The sequence below is a fragment of the Nomascus leucogenys genome, chromosome 8 (assembly GCF_006542625.1).
Source record: "Nomascus leucogenys isolate Asia chromosome 8, Asia_NLE_v1, whole genome shotgun sequence".
NCBI lineage: Eukaryota > Metazoa > Chordata > Mammalia > Primates > Hylobatidae > Nomascus > Nomascus leucogenys.
Genome location: NC_044388.1, coordinates 38,753,142 through 38,770,127, shown reverse-complemented (window position 1 = coordinate 38,770,127; position 16,986 = coordinate 38,753,142). Strand labels below are relative to the sequence as shown.

The 16,986-nt window shown below is 39.1% G+C and overlaps 1 pseudogene; it reads left to right on the top strand.

The window, feature by feature from the left end:
* The first annotated feature begins 14,220 nt into the window (after positions 1 to 14,220).
* LOC100592451 lies at positions 14,221 to 15,063 on the top strand (annotated as a pseudogene).
* The last annotated feature ends 1,923 nt before the right edge of the window (positions 15,064 to 16,986 follow it).

The window sequence follows — 16,986 nt, the reverse complement described above, 5'->3', positions numbered from 1 at the left end:
ATGCCATGTTCTAGAGGCTTTATAGTTTTACTTGTCATACATATGTAAAGCTACAACCCGTTGGAAATAATTTTGTGTATTTTGTGTAAGGTAGGGGGTCAAATTTTTATTTTTTTATATAGGGATACTAAATTTACTCAGTATCATGGATGTAAAATACATCCTCTCACCACTTCTCTTCAGTGCCATGGATTTTTAAATCAACTATGAATTCCATGTGATTCTGAACCCTCTCTTCTGTACCATTTACCTCTGTGTGTGTCCTTGTGTCAATAGCACATTATCTGAAAACTCTCCAGTATTATTCATCTTTAAAATCACCAGGCTGGGCATGGTGGCTCACGCCTGTCATCGGCAGATCACGAGGTCAGGAGTACAAGACCGGCCTGACCAGCATGGTGAAACCCTGTCTCTACTAAAAATACAAAAATTATCTGGGAATGTTGGCACACGCCTGTAATCTCAGCTACTCGGGAGGCTGAGGCAGGATAATTGCTTGACCCTGGGAGGCGGAAGTTGCAGTGAGCTGAGATTGCGCCACTGCACTCCAGCCTGGGCAACAGAGACTCCGTCTCAAAAAAAAAAACAAAATCGTTAGCTATTCTTGGCCTTTTACATTTCTATATCCATTTTAGAATCAGCATGCCAACATTCACAAGAAAGAAAAATTCTTACCAATTATATATTATACATATATAATTATTATGTTAAGACATATAATACTTAAAACATATCTTTATTATCTCAAAGTTAATATACTTGTTAAGAAATATTTGCTGTGTATGCAGTAACATCACTTCTCTCAGTAAGTCAGATGCACATCTGTTAACACACAGCATGCCCTTTAAAACATCTACATGTGGTGCTTAGGCTACTTATTGTACTGGGAATTCATTTTGAGTCATTTCCTGAATTTTATTTTGTTTAAAGTGTTTTATTGAGTTTAGGGCACGTAAATATACATACTCTCTGCATAAACATCCACCTCAAAAATATCCCAGTGAGAAATATTTATGCCTCATCAGGTTTGGTTATTAAAAACTAAATGGCATCAAACAGGAAGATGTTCTGAGACATATGCCAGTAGTCACTTCATGGAACAAGAAGACAGAAATGCCATGAAATGTCACCTGTTGGCGAGGTGTGGTGGCTCACGCCTGTAATCCCAGCCCTTTGGGAGGCTAAGGTGGGAGGCTCTCTTGAGATCAAGAGTTCAAGACCAGCCTGGGCAACAAAGGGAGATTCCATCTCTACAAAATAAAAATTAGCCAGGTGTAATAGAATGTACCTATGGTCCCAGCTATTCAGGAGGATTGCTTGAGCCTGGGAGGCTGAAGCTGCAGTGAGATGTGATCCCACCATTGAACTCCAGCCTGGGTGACAAGGCAAGAGTCTGTCTCTAGAAAATAAAATAATAAACAGTCACCTGTTTTTCTGAATCTTGGCAATCATTAATTTAAAAAGAGATCAATGTTCTGTTGTATGGTTTCTATCCAGAAACATTTAGTTATTCTGTGACGGACAAGCAGAAGGTGAATAGTTGGGTTCTAGCAGGGTTTTGGAAAAGAGAGACAAGTTGTGGTGCTTGCAAGGGAGTGCTTATGGGGATGGGCCATGGACTCAAAGCTGAGAGAGACAACTGCAGAGACTGATGCCCAGTGAAAAAAGTGTCCCGGTACTTTTCTATTATGGAAGTTTTAAAGAAGGTTTTAAGAAGGTTTCTGTTATTTCCAAGACTGAAAGTGATATATGAGGCTTATTGACTAAAATCTTGTCAAAATGGACTAGGCTAATGAAGAAAAGTCAAGATCATCCCTCCCACCTTCTTCCTTTCCCCTCTGTTTTTCTGATTCTTGCTTTTTCTTTCCCTCTTTCCTGTATCTTTCTCTTCTTCTATTTTCTCAATTTCTAACTTCTCTAGCCTAATTTACTCTTTCATTTCTAATTATTTTCTACTTTCTTTTCTTCCCCTGTTCTATTTCCAGATTCGATCTTATCTTTCTGTGGCATGCCAGGATTGGAGAAGAGTGGACAGCCAGGTGATGACAATGATTAGTAAATAACAGCTCTCTTTCAACCCTCCTTGTCTTTCTGCTACTTACAGACATCGTACTGAACTGTTATTTTTATAGTGTGTTTCTTTTTATTTATTTATTTTTTAAGATGGAGTCTTGCTCTGTTGCCAGGCTGGAGTGCAGTGGCGCGATCTCAGCTCACTGCAACCTCCATCTCCCGGGTTCAAGTGATTCTCCTGCCTCAGCCTCCCAGGTAGCTGAGATTACAGGTGCATTCCACCATGCCCCACTAATTTTTGTATTTTTAGTAGAGACGGGGTTTCACCATGTTAGCCAGGATGGACTCGATCTCCTGACCTCGTGATCTGCCCACCTCAGCCTCCCAAAGTGCTGGGATTACAGGTGTGAGCCACCACGCCCAGCCTTATTTCTTTTTAAATAGTATCTTACCTATACATTATATGTTACATTTTTCAAAGGCACCTTGTATTAATCTGTTCTCAAACTGCTATGAAGAAATACCCAAGACTGGGTAATTTATTAATATGAAGGAAAGAGGTTTAATTGACTCATAGATCTGCATTGCTGGGGAGGCCTCAGGAAACGTATAGTCATGGCAGAAGGCAAAGGAGAAGCAGACACCATTTTCACAGTGTGGCAGGATGGAATGAGTGCCGAGCAAAGGGGAATCCCCTTATAAAACCATATAAAAAGAACTCACTATTATGAGAACAGCATGGCGGGACCCACCCCCATGATTCAATTATCTCCACCTGTTCCACCCTCGACACATGGGGGTTATGGGGATTACAATTCACGATGAGATTTGGGTGGGGACACAGAGACTGACCATATCACTCCCATATTTATTACATCATGCACATCTCATCACATCTCACTGGCAAGTTCAAGGAAACCCGTTTCTCCAAGTACTCTGCTCAGTAGGGAGGGAGATCAGTTATGGGCACAATCCTCTATACACCAACCATTCCTGTTCTTTCAGAGAGTTAACTATTTGCCCTTCAGCCTTAATTTAAAAGTTTTGAATTCATTAACAATGCAATTTTCAAAATGAGGTTTGGTACAAGATACTTAATAACTAAAACCTAGATTCCATGCTGGGATTTCAGAGGACCAAGCTCAGACCCCGGAAGGCAGTAATTTGAACTCAGACAGAAGAATAATACTGACACTACAGTCTTGGGTAACACTTTGTGGTTTACAAATCACATCTCTATGCATCGTTTCACTGCAACTGGCAACACCCTTCTAGAGGACGTGGGTCTACCTTTAATTAATGAGAACTGTCGGTTGCTGTGCTCCCATCCCACCTTGGAGGTGGCAGCATTTGTCTCACCCAGACTGGGGCCTCTGGCCATGGACTGTACATTATGCAGCACTAATGATGCAATTAATCCCCTACATTAGTTGACACATCATTCCTTAAAGTAAAAATTTCCAAGTTGAAACTTTAAAAAAAAAAAAACAGTTGAAAAGGCAAAGCTAAGGACCAGCTAAAAAAGACTTGTACAAGGAGTCTTAATTCATTCTCAGCTTCTGCCTATTATATTGACAAATACACTACTTTAATCTCTCCCTACCAGGCCTTGCACACAGTGGTCAAGAGGCCACTTTATTAGAGTTTCTTTTTTTCATCCATTGGTTGGAAGAAAGGTTATGGGTACAAATACCTCACAGCCAGTATTAAAAGGACATACTGGCAGGAAAAAAAATTATATAGTCAGTCTTGCTAAATTAGTTTACCTAGAATTGTATGTGTGAGTGATTTTAATCAAAATCTAATTTCCCCTCTTTTTAGAGTAACTGAAATGAGATTTTTCTAATTTACTTTTTGCGGTTCAAGTTTCTCATAATTCTTCTATGGTAGTGACAGCACCATGAACGTGTCTGCTGCTACAAAGCATTAAAAAAAAATTAGATTTTCAAGTTGATGTGCTAAATTAAAAATGTTTAATGTTTCTCATCAAAAGGCACAGGAGTATGCAAGGGGCCTCCAGTACAGTTTAAAGCGCAATATTTTTTTTCATCTGTTTCTTTAATTCACGACCCAGGGCCACTGTACTGTGAAAATTAACAAGCTATAAGTAAAGGAGTCCTTGTAAGCAGTGTCCTCTGAGAAGATTCCTTTTAATTTCCTCCTGTCCCTTGACACGGTGACCTTAAGGATGTCATACTAAAAAAGGATGTGAATGCCTTGGGTTTGTTTTTTGTTTATTTGCTTGTTGGGTATGTGGGGTGTGTGTGTGTGTGTGTGTGTGTGTGTGTGTGCATGTGAGTGTGTTTCCTTCTGCCCCTGTTGGAGTTTGCCAGATGTTATTAGGGTTTGTGAGCCTGTGAGTGATTGTAACTCCCAGGCTTGACTAGCTAACTCCAATAATTTAGGAAATCATATTGCTTCCATAAATTGGCTCCAGTTATTACATTAAAATCCAAGCTTCTGCCCTGACTAGATGCCTGCTGCCTAGCTCAAGGCTAGCTGGACATATCCCAAGAGCCACATATCCAGACTTTGGAAGATGACTCAGCAGGTGAAGAAGGCTTGGAAGGGGATTTGCAGCCTTGTACTCAGCTTTTACCTGCATTAGATTCCCCCAAGTAGTATGTGTTTAGAACCATCTCTTGCTGAAATTGAATTTTATTTCTGAGATACTGGTAAATATAAGATCCAGTTCTCAGATACCACAGCATTTTCTGCTTTTATGAAATAGGGTATAAGGTTCCCTTAGAATTGAGGCAGCTACTCCTATATGGTCCCTCTCTCCACCAGTCCTGGCATTGTGTGGTTAAAGAAAATGGGTCTCTAGAAAGAAAAACAAACTTGCCTAGGGCCACACTGTAATTCCCAGCAGAGCCAGGCCAAGAACCTAGATAATCTGGTACCCATTTCAATGATACGTTAAATCCATGGATTTAACCCATCCCAGTGATGTGTCTCTTGCTGCCTGGTTTGGCTCATAGCAAAACCATCAGCTCCCATCCCGCAAGCAAGCATGAAAAAACATGTTACCATTTAATGCTAAGTAATATCAGCCATACATATTGATAAGAAATGGGTAAAGAAGAGAGAAGGCAGAGACCATGGCTCCTTCCACCTCTCAATGGCCAAAGCCTTTGACACATTTTTCCAAAGTCACTGAGACTTTAGAGCAGCTCTAGTTTGTTTTTCTCTCCTTTCTCTGCCATCCACACTTCATTCATTAAACCATATCACTTTCTTATTATTTTTTGCCAGCTCATATCACTCCCTTAGATCGAAGTGATCCTTAATGGACTCTAGATCACCAAAGCCCTGCTATCTGGAAGTTCCAACAAAGCATGTGTTGGAAACAGTCTCCAATGCAACAATATTGATAGACTGGACCTTTAAGAGGTGATTAGACCATGAGGGCTTTGACCTCATTGATATATTAATGTCATTGCTACAGAAATAGGTTCTTTATTGCAAGAGTAAGTTTGTTATAAAAGCAAGTTTAGTCCTTCCACGTTTTCATACCCTCTCTTTGCCCTTCCATCATGGGATGACACAGCAAGAAGGCCCTCACCAAATGCAGCTTTTGGTCTTGGACCTCCCAACCTCTGGAACCTTGACCAATAAGTTTCTGTTTATTATAAATTACCCACTCTCAAGTATTCTGTTATAGCAGTGGAAAACAGACTAAGACATTACCCAAGACATTAGACTTCTAAATAAATAATAAGGTCTTAATCTATCCACAGAGTACACATCTCTAGAAAGCACCTACATAAAAATTCTAATGGTGGGAATTTTGGTTGCTGTGGGTTAAGGGAAAGAACTATTGGAAGTCATCTTTGCCTTGGGGTATCTTGGGTCACACCACAAAAAGAGCAAGTCTGGCTTTGCTTCTCCATCACCAGATAAAGCAAGCTTTTGTGCTATTACTTTCCAACACTATTAGAAGCAGTGAAGTAATATGGAAAGGTCAGCAAAGATTCCGTCTTGATGGAGGATGGTAGAAAGATCCTAGTTCATTGTTTTTTCTGCCTTCACATGTTCTATCAGTTCATGTTGACCTAGGCCAAAATCCTCACCCACCCCAACCGATCCCCAAAAATTCAGTTTAATTTTTGTTTTGAAAAAAATTCCATATTCTTTCTCTCTATTCACTTGTTCTGGGATTTTCAGTATGTCATTAGGCTGCTTTGTGGTTTCAAATAATTTTGTGTATTATTTGTTTTATGGAAGCTGCAATTAAGCCAAGTAATAATGTATTGAGGTCATATTCTCCCTTGGCATAGTGTAAGCATAGTGAAAAAGGTGACCGCACCAGTGCTGTGAAGGTGATACTTTCTGCATAGTGCTGTGGGTATTAAAGCCTGAGGACAAAAAAAAATCCATTCTCCTAGAAATTAGAAATACAATTATGATGAAATTAGCCTCTACCAAGTTGCAAACAAGTTTCCTGAGACTGGGGCTGTATCTTATTCATCTTTGTACAACACCTATAGCTTATTCATGGTAGGTATTCAACAGTTACTGACTTAATAAAGAATTTAAAGACTTTGATGGGAACCCTGGTTGTCAGTGACCATCAGTTATCATTTCCTAAACTGCAATGCTTTACCCCATAGGAACAGGTATTTCCTGAACTGTACTTAGGAGCCTTGGAGTTGGCAGGTCCTATGGGGCAGTAAGACAAGAAGGGGTCTAAGATTCTACTAGGTACTAGGACATGTAGGACAAAGGGTAAGAGGGTAGAAGCAGGAGAGATAGCCAATGGCTCACTGAGTCAAAGAGCTTGAACCTCAAAGAATCTCTTTTATTTTTCAGCATCAACTTGTACCTCAAGCTAGAATAAAATGAGGAAGCAAAACTTCTGAAACAATGGGGTAACTGTGAAGAAAAAGCTTGCAAAGACTTCATGGTTTCAAGGCTTAGTAATGAATGCTTACATGAAAGAAGTGTGTATCCAGGGTTATATTGTAATCCCAATTCATCATCATTCAAAACATCCTAAACATCACTTATCTTGAAGTTTTAATATTAAGAAAATGTAAGTTTTAACCTTTTAACCAACAAATTTTACATAGAATGAATGAGTCGGAGTTCTGCAGAGAAACAGACTAATAGGATATAGATATATATTATATATAAAGGGAGATTTACTATAGGAACTAGCTCACACAGTTATGGAGGCTGAAAAATTCCATTATCTGCCACCTGCAAGATGGAGAAATAAGAAAGCCAATGGTGAAATTCAATGCAAGTCCCAAAGCCTGAGAACCAGGAATGCTGATGTCCAAGGGCAGAAGAAGACAGATGCCCCAGCTCAAACAGATAGAGTAAACTCGCCCTTCCTCTGCCTTTTTGTTCTATTCAGGCCCTTTAACAGGTTAGATGATGCCCACCCACATTGGTGAGGGCCATTTTCTTTACTTAGTCTACCAATTCAAATGCTGATCTTTTCCGGAAACACCCTCACAGATACACCCAGAAATAATGTTTTCACAGCCATCTGGCCATCCCCTAGCCTAGTCAAGTTGACACATAAAATTAACCATCTTATAGGGCATCATGTAAATAAAAGTCTGGCAACGAAGGTATTCACAAAACCATTTAAGGCAACAAACTGTTTTTAAGCATTTTAAAAGCTCACACTGATGTATAAACAATAAAAGTTAATTACGTATCATTCTGATACGTTCACAAAAAGATCTATATTTGGCAAAACATCCTGGCAACATTTTGTTAGCCTAGTGTATTTACTGCACCCATTTGAAAGTAATAAAGATGGCATTTCTGAAAAAGTATCCCATAATTCAAACTATTCACTGCCCCCTCTGTAAGCACAAACCACAGAGATTTCACTGTAAATCTTGAGAAAATGCTCTGCCTTAGAAAATGCTACCAATTCGCACTTTAAGTTGCTTAAGTACAGAGTCAAGAAGCGTTAACTAGGCACAGAGTCTTAGACTACTGGAACTAAATAGGTAAATTCTAAGATTACTTGGCCTCACCACCACATTATACTGATAAAGCAGTCTTGGGAAAGTTAAAAATTTTGCCCAAAGTAAAGCAATAATATGTAGAATTAGGACTTGAACCTTTGTGCCTCCTACCTCCCAAGCTATACTAATTCAAAAGATTGCAGATCTAGCACCTTATGTTGCTATCTTTTATTCTGTAACAAATAATTTTGGAATTACAGAGGAAGCTGCTGTGGAACAGAGACTCCAGCTGACTGCAGGATTCTAATGGTACAATGATTTTGTATGCTCCTGTTCTCTTCTTCCATATAACAGCAAACATAGTGTATTTCTCCTTTTCTAAGGTATAGTATGTGCTTCTAGACTCTCCATGGGCCTGTTTTGTGGATGGGTCTAATCACACAGAGGAAACTCCTTACTTGATAGTTACATGGGGAGATAATGTATTTTTTTCCAGCTTAGTCCCAAAGCAATCAGTTGACAAGTCCAGAGAAGACCCCTGTGGTAAAGTGAAATATAAAGACTCTCTGGGTAGCAGGTGTTTCCCTTTTAATGACAGCTTAACTGGTGAAGTGTTGAGCAGAACACTGCTGTTTATCCCTGCTGTTTGCATTGGGCTGGAAGCCAGCTCATACCTGCCTTGGTGACATTTCAGGTCAGATTATTATATCAGGAAATTCCCACATAGCCAGTGGACAGTGGAGGGCTGCAGCCTGCATACTTGTAACTAGATCCAGAAAAGGAGAAATTCAAGGAAAGATGGGCACCCTAGGTCTGTGGGGCATAATGAAGGCTTTAAGGGGGCAGAAGAGAACAAAGTACAGGCTTTGCCTGAAATCTACATGTCTCTGGTTTAAGAAGAAAATTACATAGTAGATGATGACATGAATGGAGAACAAATGAAATCGTGTTTAAGGTTGCAGTGACTCATCTTCTCATTCTTTCACACAGTAGATTTATGTGATTAAGCTCCTCAAATGGTAAAGTACCCACTAGTCCATGGATGAGTATTTGAAAGCTAATATGCTTGAATCTTCATTAAATGTATAATCTGGCAGAGTGGGAAAAATGTATACAAATAACTTTTAAGTATAGTAAAATTGACCTAAAAACAAAGTTCTTTCCTAATTTGAAGGCTGCAGAGGATACTTTACTGATCAAGAGTAATAGAAAAGACTTAAAGAAAACATGAATTTGCATAAGGAGTAGGACTTCCATCAATTAGGATAAATAAAATAACTTCATAAGTTTAGCAATCAGTATGAATTGAAGTTTGGGAAAAGGGATGCAGACATGTTAGGGAATACTAGGAAAAAAGAAGGACTCCTATTTTAAATGGAACAAGGCTCTTTATAGGAAAATAATAAAAATTAAGCTTGAAAGTACAAACTTGGCTAATATGGTTGAAGTGCCTCATAAATGTGGATGAGAAATGTTTTCTTTCATTGAGAGATATTGAATGTTTTTGATACCAAAACACCAGCCGTTTTGTCTAGGTCCCGTTGCTTACCGCACAGAAACCCCATCACAGAGACAACAAGTATTGCCAAAGAAGAAGGCTTTATTCAAGTGCTTCAGCCAAAGAGATGGGAGATCAGTCTCAAACGCATCTCTCAAACCATCTAAAATTGGGGGTTTACATAGCAGAGAAGGAATGTAGTATGTGTGAGAAAGCAGGGATTAGGGATTAGGAGGGTAAGAAAGAGGAGTTGGTCAACAGAAAGCAGGCAGTCAGTTGGTAAAACAGGAATTAGGGAGAGGTAAGGAAGATGAGTTTCACTTCCTTAATACCATCTGGGAGGCCTGAGAGTCAGTTTCCTAAGAAGGAACTCAGATAAGACAAATGTAAATTTCAAGCTTTAAGACCAGGAGGATCAATTTTTATTTTTCTCAAAAACTGTCGTCTATGGGCTGGTTTCATTTTGACCAAGGGAGTGAGGGCATTGTTTCAGTCTCCACCCAAGGCAGGCAGAGAATAGAAGGAATAAGACAGGATGGAAGGGAATGGTAAATGAGGAAAGCAGGGGAAAAGGAGGTCAAATGGGGCTGGATTCCTGATGAAAAAAGAAGAAAAACATAGAAAGGGAGAGTGGTAGGAAGGGTAGGAATGAAGTAGGGCTAACTTGGGGCAACAGGAAGAGGAGCATAGATACATGGCAGCTCAGAAAAACGTCTAAAGGAAATAGTCAACCAAAGAAAGAAATGGCACACAAAACCAAAGCTCTAGGCTCTCTGTCTTAGACTGTTCAGGCCGCTATAACAAAATGCCACAGACTGGGTGGTTTATAAACAACAGAAATTTATTTCCCACAATTCTAGAGACTGGGAAGTTCAAGATCAAATCACCAACAGATTCAGTGTCTGGTGAGGACCTGCTTCCTATTCATAGATGTCCATCTTTTGGCAGTTTCCTCACATGGTGGAAGAGGCAAGGGATCTTTCTAGGGCCTCTTTTTTTTTTTTTTTTTTTGAGACGGAGTCTCACTCTTTCACCCAGGCTGGAGTGCAGTGGCGCAACCTCAGCTCACTGCAAGCTCCACCTCCCGGGTTCACGCCATTCTCCTGCCTCAGCCTCCCGGGTAGCTGTGACTACAGGTGCCTGCCACCGTGCCTGGCTAATTTTTTGTATTTTTAGTAGAGACGGGGTTTCACCGTGGTAGCCAGGATGGTCTCGATCTCCTGACCTCGTGATCCGCCCGTCGTGGCCTCTAGGGCCTCTTTTCTAGGGCACCAATCACCCCCAAAGGCCCCACCTCCTAATACCATCATCTTAAGGGTTAGGATTTTAACATAGACACTTTGATTCAGTCCATTGCAAGTGGTGTTGAGGCAGGATGTGGTTGGGACCCAAAATTGCAAACAGAAGGAGCCCAGAGAAGTTCTCTGAGACAACAGCAAGAAAAAAGAAGGATCCACTGCTCAAGAACCTTGCAGTACAACACACACCAGTTTCAGTGTCTAATGATATATGTCACTAGTTGGTTGGACATATTGAAAATAAGCAGACAAATGAAAGAAAGGGTTTGGTTTATAAAATGCTTTTCATCCAATTTGTCAACTCATTGACATGACATGGGGTGCAGGAAAAATGGGAACAGAACTAAAATATGGAATGGCTGGATGATGCTGATTGCATTCATTTAAAACACAATTTTAAATGCAGATTTTTTAAAAAATAAAAGCTGATTTGTTAGAAGAAAATAGCAGGTTTGATGTGAGTCATTGAGTTTGAGAAGCTAACAAAATGTCCAGACAGTGACATTTAGACAATTGAAATTCATGGATTCAGCTCAGAAGAGCAAATGTGTTGTACAAAGGATCTAGACTTTTAAAATATTCACACATTGGTTAGAGTTGAAACGAGGGGTTGTGTAGAAAGACAAAAATTAATAATAATCATACAAATTCAAAAATACATGTTCTAAGTCAGTACATGGGAACCACAGTGAGGTGACCATCAAGACCTCATAAATGAGTTTCTCCTTAGAGGTTTTATATACATATATATATATATATGTATCTCAACATAAAATGGATCCAAAAAAAGACAAGAAGAGATATTTCAAAATTTTAAAAAGACAGAATGATTCCTGAAATGAGCTCTATCCCATACTCATAGAACAGTCTTGGCACATGATAGATGATCAACAAATATTGGGTTATTGAAGATGAATATGAATTGATTGTAATTAGAAGATCCATGTCTAAGAAACAAAGATATCAGTGAGAAGTTGGGTTGATCAGAGCCAGCGCAGCAGAAAGGCAGACACTTCATCATTCTCTGTGGCCCCTGGGCAGACTAAATCATACTGTGGAAAGGAACAAATGAGGATATTTCAGGCACAAACTTCCAGGACTTAGTTTTATGATTGAGTGTTTAAAGGCTTCAGGCTATTAAAATCAGAGAACTCTCCCAGTTATGTTTCTAGGCATACCTAGAAACCTTCTGGTTATAATTTGGCTCCCATGCAGTTTTTCTACAGGAAGATGTGCTGTCAAATATAAATGAATATTTGTTCCATTTGGTCATTATATTTCTCGCAGTAAATTAATAAATTTCCATTTTGTTTAACATATCATTGTCTTGTGAACTTTATCAGCATGACTGAGTTCAGTCATTTCTTGATAGCAAAAGGATTACATTTCTAGGTTTGCAGGGCTGAGAGCAAGACTCTGAACCGCAGGGAACCCAACAAGTTACAGCATTCTGAAAGATCTCTCAGGAGCCAGCCTACTGACATCCTTTAATTAGCTGACAAGAATAGTTCTAGATGGAGCCACACTGTACATGTTTGGCAAATTAATTTGAAACTCAATAAATTTTAGCCAACTTTCCAAGAGTAGAAATGATGAACTTTCAAGTTTTCACTGGAATTATAGCAAGACTTTCTTTCCCGTATTGACAGAAAGAGAAGTATAGTATAGTATATTAGGAACATATATTCTGGCCTTAGGTTGTCTGGGTACCAATTCAGCTCTGCCACCTACAGACTGTGTGAATTTGAGAGAGGAGCCTGATGTCTATATCAATTTTTTCATTAATAAAATTGAGATAGTAATACTATTTATCTCACAGAGTTAAGTGAATTAATATTTGTAAATATTTAAAATAGAAGCTGCTACATTTAAAAAAATGACAATGCCAAATGTTGTCAAGGAGACAGAGCAACTGAAACTCTCATATATTACTGGCAAGAATGCAAAATGTTACAGCCCTTTCAGAAAACACTTTGGCAGTTTCTTATAAAGTTAAAGACATACTAACAATATGATCCAGCAATTTCACTCCTAGGTATTTACCCAAGGGGAAATGAAAACAATTTTCACATAAGAACCCATATGCAAATATTCAAGCTACTTTATGCATTATTACAAAACACTGAACATAACCCAAATGTCCTTCAGCTGATGAATGGAGAAACAAACTGTGCTATATCCATATAATTGAATACTATTCAGAAATAAAAAGGAACAAGCTCTTGATATACTTAACATGAATAAATTTCAAGTGCATTATGCTAAGTAAAAGAAGCTAGACTCTGAAGGTTACATACTATATAATTGCAATTATATAACATTCTGGAAAAAGTAAAACAAGAAGAGAAAAGAGATCAGTGGTTTCCCAGGGCTAGGATAACAGGTGTTCACTACAAAGGGATTTAAAGGAATTAGGAGGGTGGAGGGATGAAACTGTTCTGTGTATTGACTGTAGTGATGCTATACTATCATATGTATTTAACAAAATTCATAGACCTATATACCAAAAATGCTACATTTTGCCACAATAAAAATGATATAAAGGAGGAAAGGGAGGGGAATAAATTAAGGAAGAGAGGGAAAAGAGAAAGGAAAAAGGAAAGGGAGAATGGGCAGGAAAAATGAGAGAGAAACACTGTCTGGAACATAGTAAGTGCTATAGAAATGTCCATTAAATAAAATTTTTTTAATGTGGCATGTTTTACATAATCATAAGACTCTATTGTCTAAAAAATATTGGTGAAATTATTTCATAACTCCTAATAGGAATGATACCTGGAGTAAATAAGGAATTTATGTTCCTTATGGGAAAACAATAGAAACACAGATGAGTAAAACAATCACGCATAATTCCACCATCTAAACATGACCACAACTGAAAATTAATTCACAGCCTGCCAGCTTTTTACTACAGGTGAATAAACCATTTTTTAACTTAGAAAATTGTTTTATACCATACATTTTGTTTTGGAACTACTTTCCACTTAGCAATATGTTCTAAAAATACATAGATCTGCATCATCGCTTTTGAGGACTGCTCATTTATGCTACCAAGACTGTTGCTGAACATTTCATTTGGCTCCATTTCTTCGGTAGTATAAACCAGACTGTGTTAAATATTCTTGGTATACATATCTTTGTGCATACAACATTATTTCTTTATGGTAAATTTCTAGAATGGGAATTGCAGTATTGAAAAATATACATTATATAATTTTTCATTCATAATGCCAAATTACTCCCCCAGAAGATTATATAATTTAGTTTCAGCAGCTGTGAATGACATTTGGGGCTGTATTTCAGTGGTTCTTTTCCTTCAAAATCTGACAATCCTTTTTTAAAACTACTTTGCATACTATAAATATTGGGTTTTTTAATGAAATGATTATTAAATGAAACTTGAACACTGGAAAATGTACTGAATTTTTATCAGGCATCAAATGATATAAAACATGATTAGGGTTCTTTCCCATCTTGCAAGATGGCAGGTGAAAAAGCTGAGAAGCCGATACTAAAGAGAAGAAACCCGAAGCCAAGAAGGCTGATGCTGGTGGCAAGGTGAAAAAAGGGTAACCTCAAGGCTAAGATGCCCAAGAAGGGGAAGCCCCATTGCAGCTGCAATCCTGTCCCTGTCAGAGGAATTGGCAGGTATTCTCGATCTGCTATGTATTCCAGAAAGGCCATGTACAAGAGGAAGTACTCAGCCACTAAATCCAAGGTTGAAAAGAAAAAGAAGGAGAAGGTTCCTGCAACTATTACAAAACCAGTTGGTGGTGACAAGAACGGTGGTACCAGGTGGTTAAACTTCACAAAATGCCCAGATATTATTCTGCTGAAGATGTGCCTGGAAAGCTGTTAAGCCACTGCACAAAACCCTTCAATCAGCACGTGAGAAAACTGTGAGCCAGCATCACCCCCGGGACCATTCTGATCATCCTCACTGGATGCCACAGGGGCAAGAGGGTGGTTTTCCTGAAGCAGCTGGTTAGTGGCTTGTTATTTGTGACTGGACCTCTGGTCCTCAGTCGAGTTCCTCTATGAAGAAGACACCGGAAACTTGTCATTGCCATCTCAACCATAATTGATATCAGCAATGTAAAAATCTCAAAACATCTTACTGATGCTTACTTCAGGAAGAAGCAGCTGCGGAAGCCCAGACACCAGGAAGGTGGGATCTTCGACACAGAAAAAGAGAAATACGAGAATACAGACAGCGCAAGATTGATGAGAAAGCTGTGGACTCACAGATTTTACTAAAAATCAAGCTATGCCTCATGTGTTTGCCCTGACAAATGGAATTTATCCTCACAAATTGGTGTTCTAAATGTCTTAAGAACAACCTCATTAAATAACTGATTAAAAAAAAAACATGATTAGGAAAATAAATCAGTTGAGCATCTAAAATAAAATGCCACACTGTACATGGATTATTTGGGGGTGTCACCTACACTATTGTTGGCTACTTTTACTAGGCAGTTTGAGGAGAAGTCATTTCATTTTGTATAAAGTGACTTTATTTTGTATGTAGGGACATTCCTTAGAAAAATGATGATGTTCTAAATGTCTCTAGAACATGTAATCATGATACTTTGAAATTTTGTCTTATTGTTTAGCATATTTACAAATGGTCTTGAAGTACACTTGCCAGAGTGGCCTCTCTCTTTGGAGCAGTACCCTAAATCAATGACCTTCTACTTTTCTGTTAGATAGACAAATAGATATTGTGTGCATTTTCTTCATCCGGTTAAATCAAATGTTTTCAGAAGCCAATAAGCACCAACCCAGCCTGCTACAATTTCCCTGAATCCACAAACAAAAATCTGAATTTCATTCTGCCCAAAAGATTTATACTTTGTAAAACATATGTATTTCATCCCCATACTGCAATCCCTCACAAAATCATATTATGATTTTGGAAACCACCTCTAGGTTTATTTCAAGTAAATCTTGGTCAAGAGAAGAGAAAGTCAATTGCAACCTCAACACCCAGAACTAGGAAGCAAAAGTGAATGTGTATTTAGCTCAGAAAGGATAACTGGGTCAATTTGGGGACCTCAACATTCTTAAAATCTCTAGTAACATATATATTCCCAGATAACTGCTAGCCTATGTGTGTTTCTAAGAATATATTGCTTTGAATTATTTTCCTTAATAATCTAAACTTTCCAAATAACTATATTCTAATTCATCTTATATGAATATTATTGTGGATTTATTTTATTTGTTAATTGCCCCCATGAGACAGAAAGAGTAACAACCTGATAAAAATGTTTGTGCAACATATTCAGTAATTACTTGACACATCATGATTGCTTTTAAATTAATATATATTAACATCTAATTACATGCTGGGTATTGCATTAGGCTGTGGGGAAAGTTGATGCTCATGCAGTAAGTCTTCATGGTCGTGGAATGTGCAGTGCAGAACCTTTGTGACAGACAGGGAGCTTCGTGCTCAGATATAAGTGACTGGACTGAAAGGCAGTTGAGTTCCTGTCGTCCTCGGCTGGTTGCTAGGTCCTGTCGTGTATTGATTATTGAAACATTTTCATTCCACATGCTCTGGGAAACTGACCTGAGTTCAAATATTTCCATTGTTTGGAAAGCAGAGGTGCTGGCAGGAGCTCAGCTGAGCAGGGAGAGAGAGCTGAGCCTCCAGGTGTTAGAGGAGCCGATTAAAGCAACAAGCCAAAAATGAAAGGATTAAACCTTCAATCACTTACTGCAATCGCTTGTAAGAGGCTAAAACCTGAGAAACCTGTACCAACTCCCCTTATTCCATCTTCCCCCAGAGAACAGCACACCAACAGTGGACACAGACTGCGGGGGTGTCTCACTGTTGAGGGAGCCCCAGACAGCTCCATGGACTCTGAGGTGGGGGGAGGAGGGCAAAGAGGGAGGGCTAGGAGTGGACATGGACTGGGTCTTCAAGACTTCCCCTTCCTCCCCACATAGGGAGGCCTCAACAGAGGAGCCTGAAGAAGCCCCCTGCCTAAGGCCTCAAATTTTGTTTTTAAGTTAGCTTGGTGTTGTGGCATGCACCTGCGGTCCCAGCGATTCTGAAGGCTGAGGTGAGAGGATCACTTGAGCCCAGGAGTTTGAAGCTGCAGTGAGCCGTGATGACAACACTACAATCCAGCCTGGGAAACCTCAGGAATGAAGGTGCCAGCGCCAGGAATGCAAATAGGGAAGAGCATGACCTGCCAATGGGACCTGAGGGCTTGAGTGCAGCTCCCTGCAGAGATTG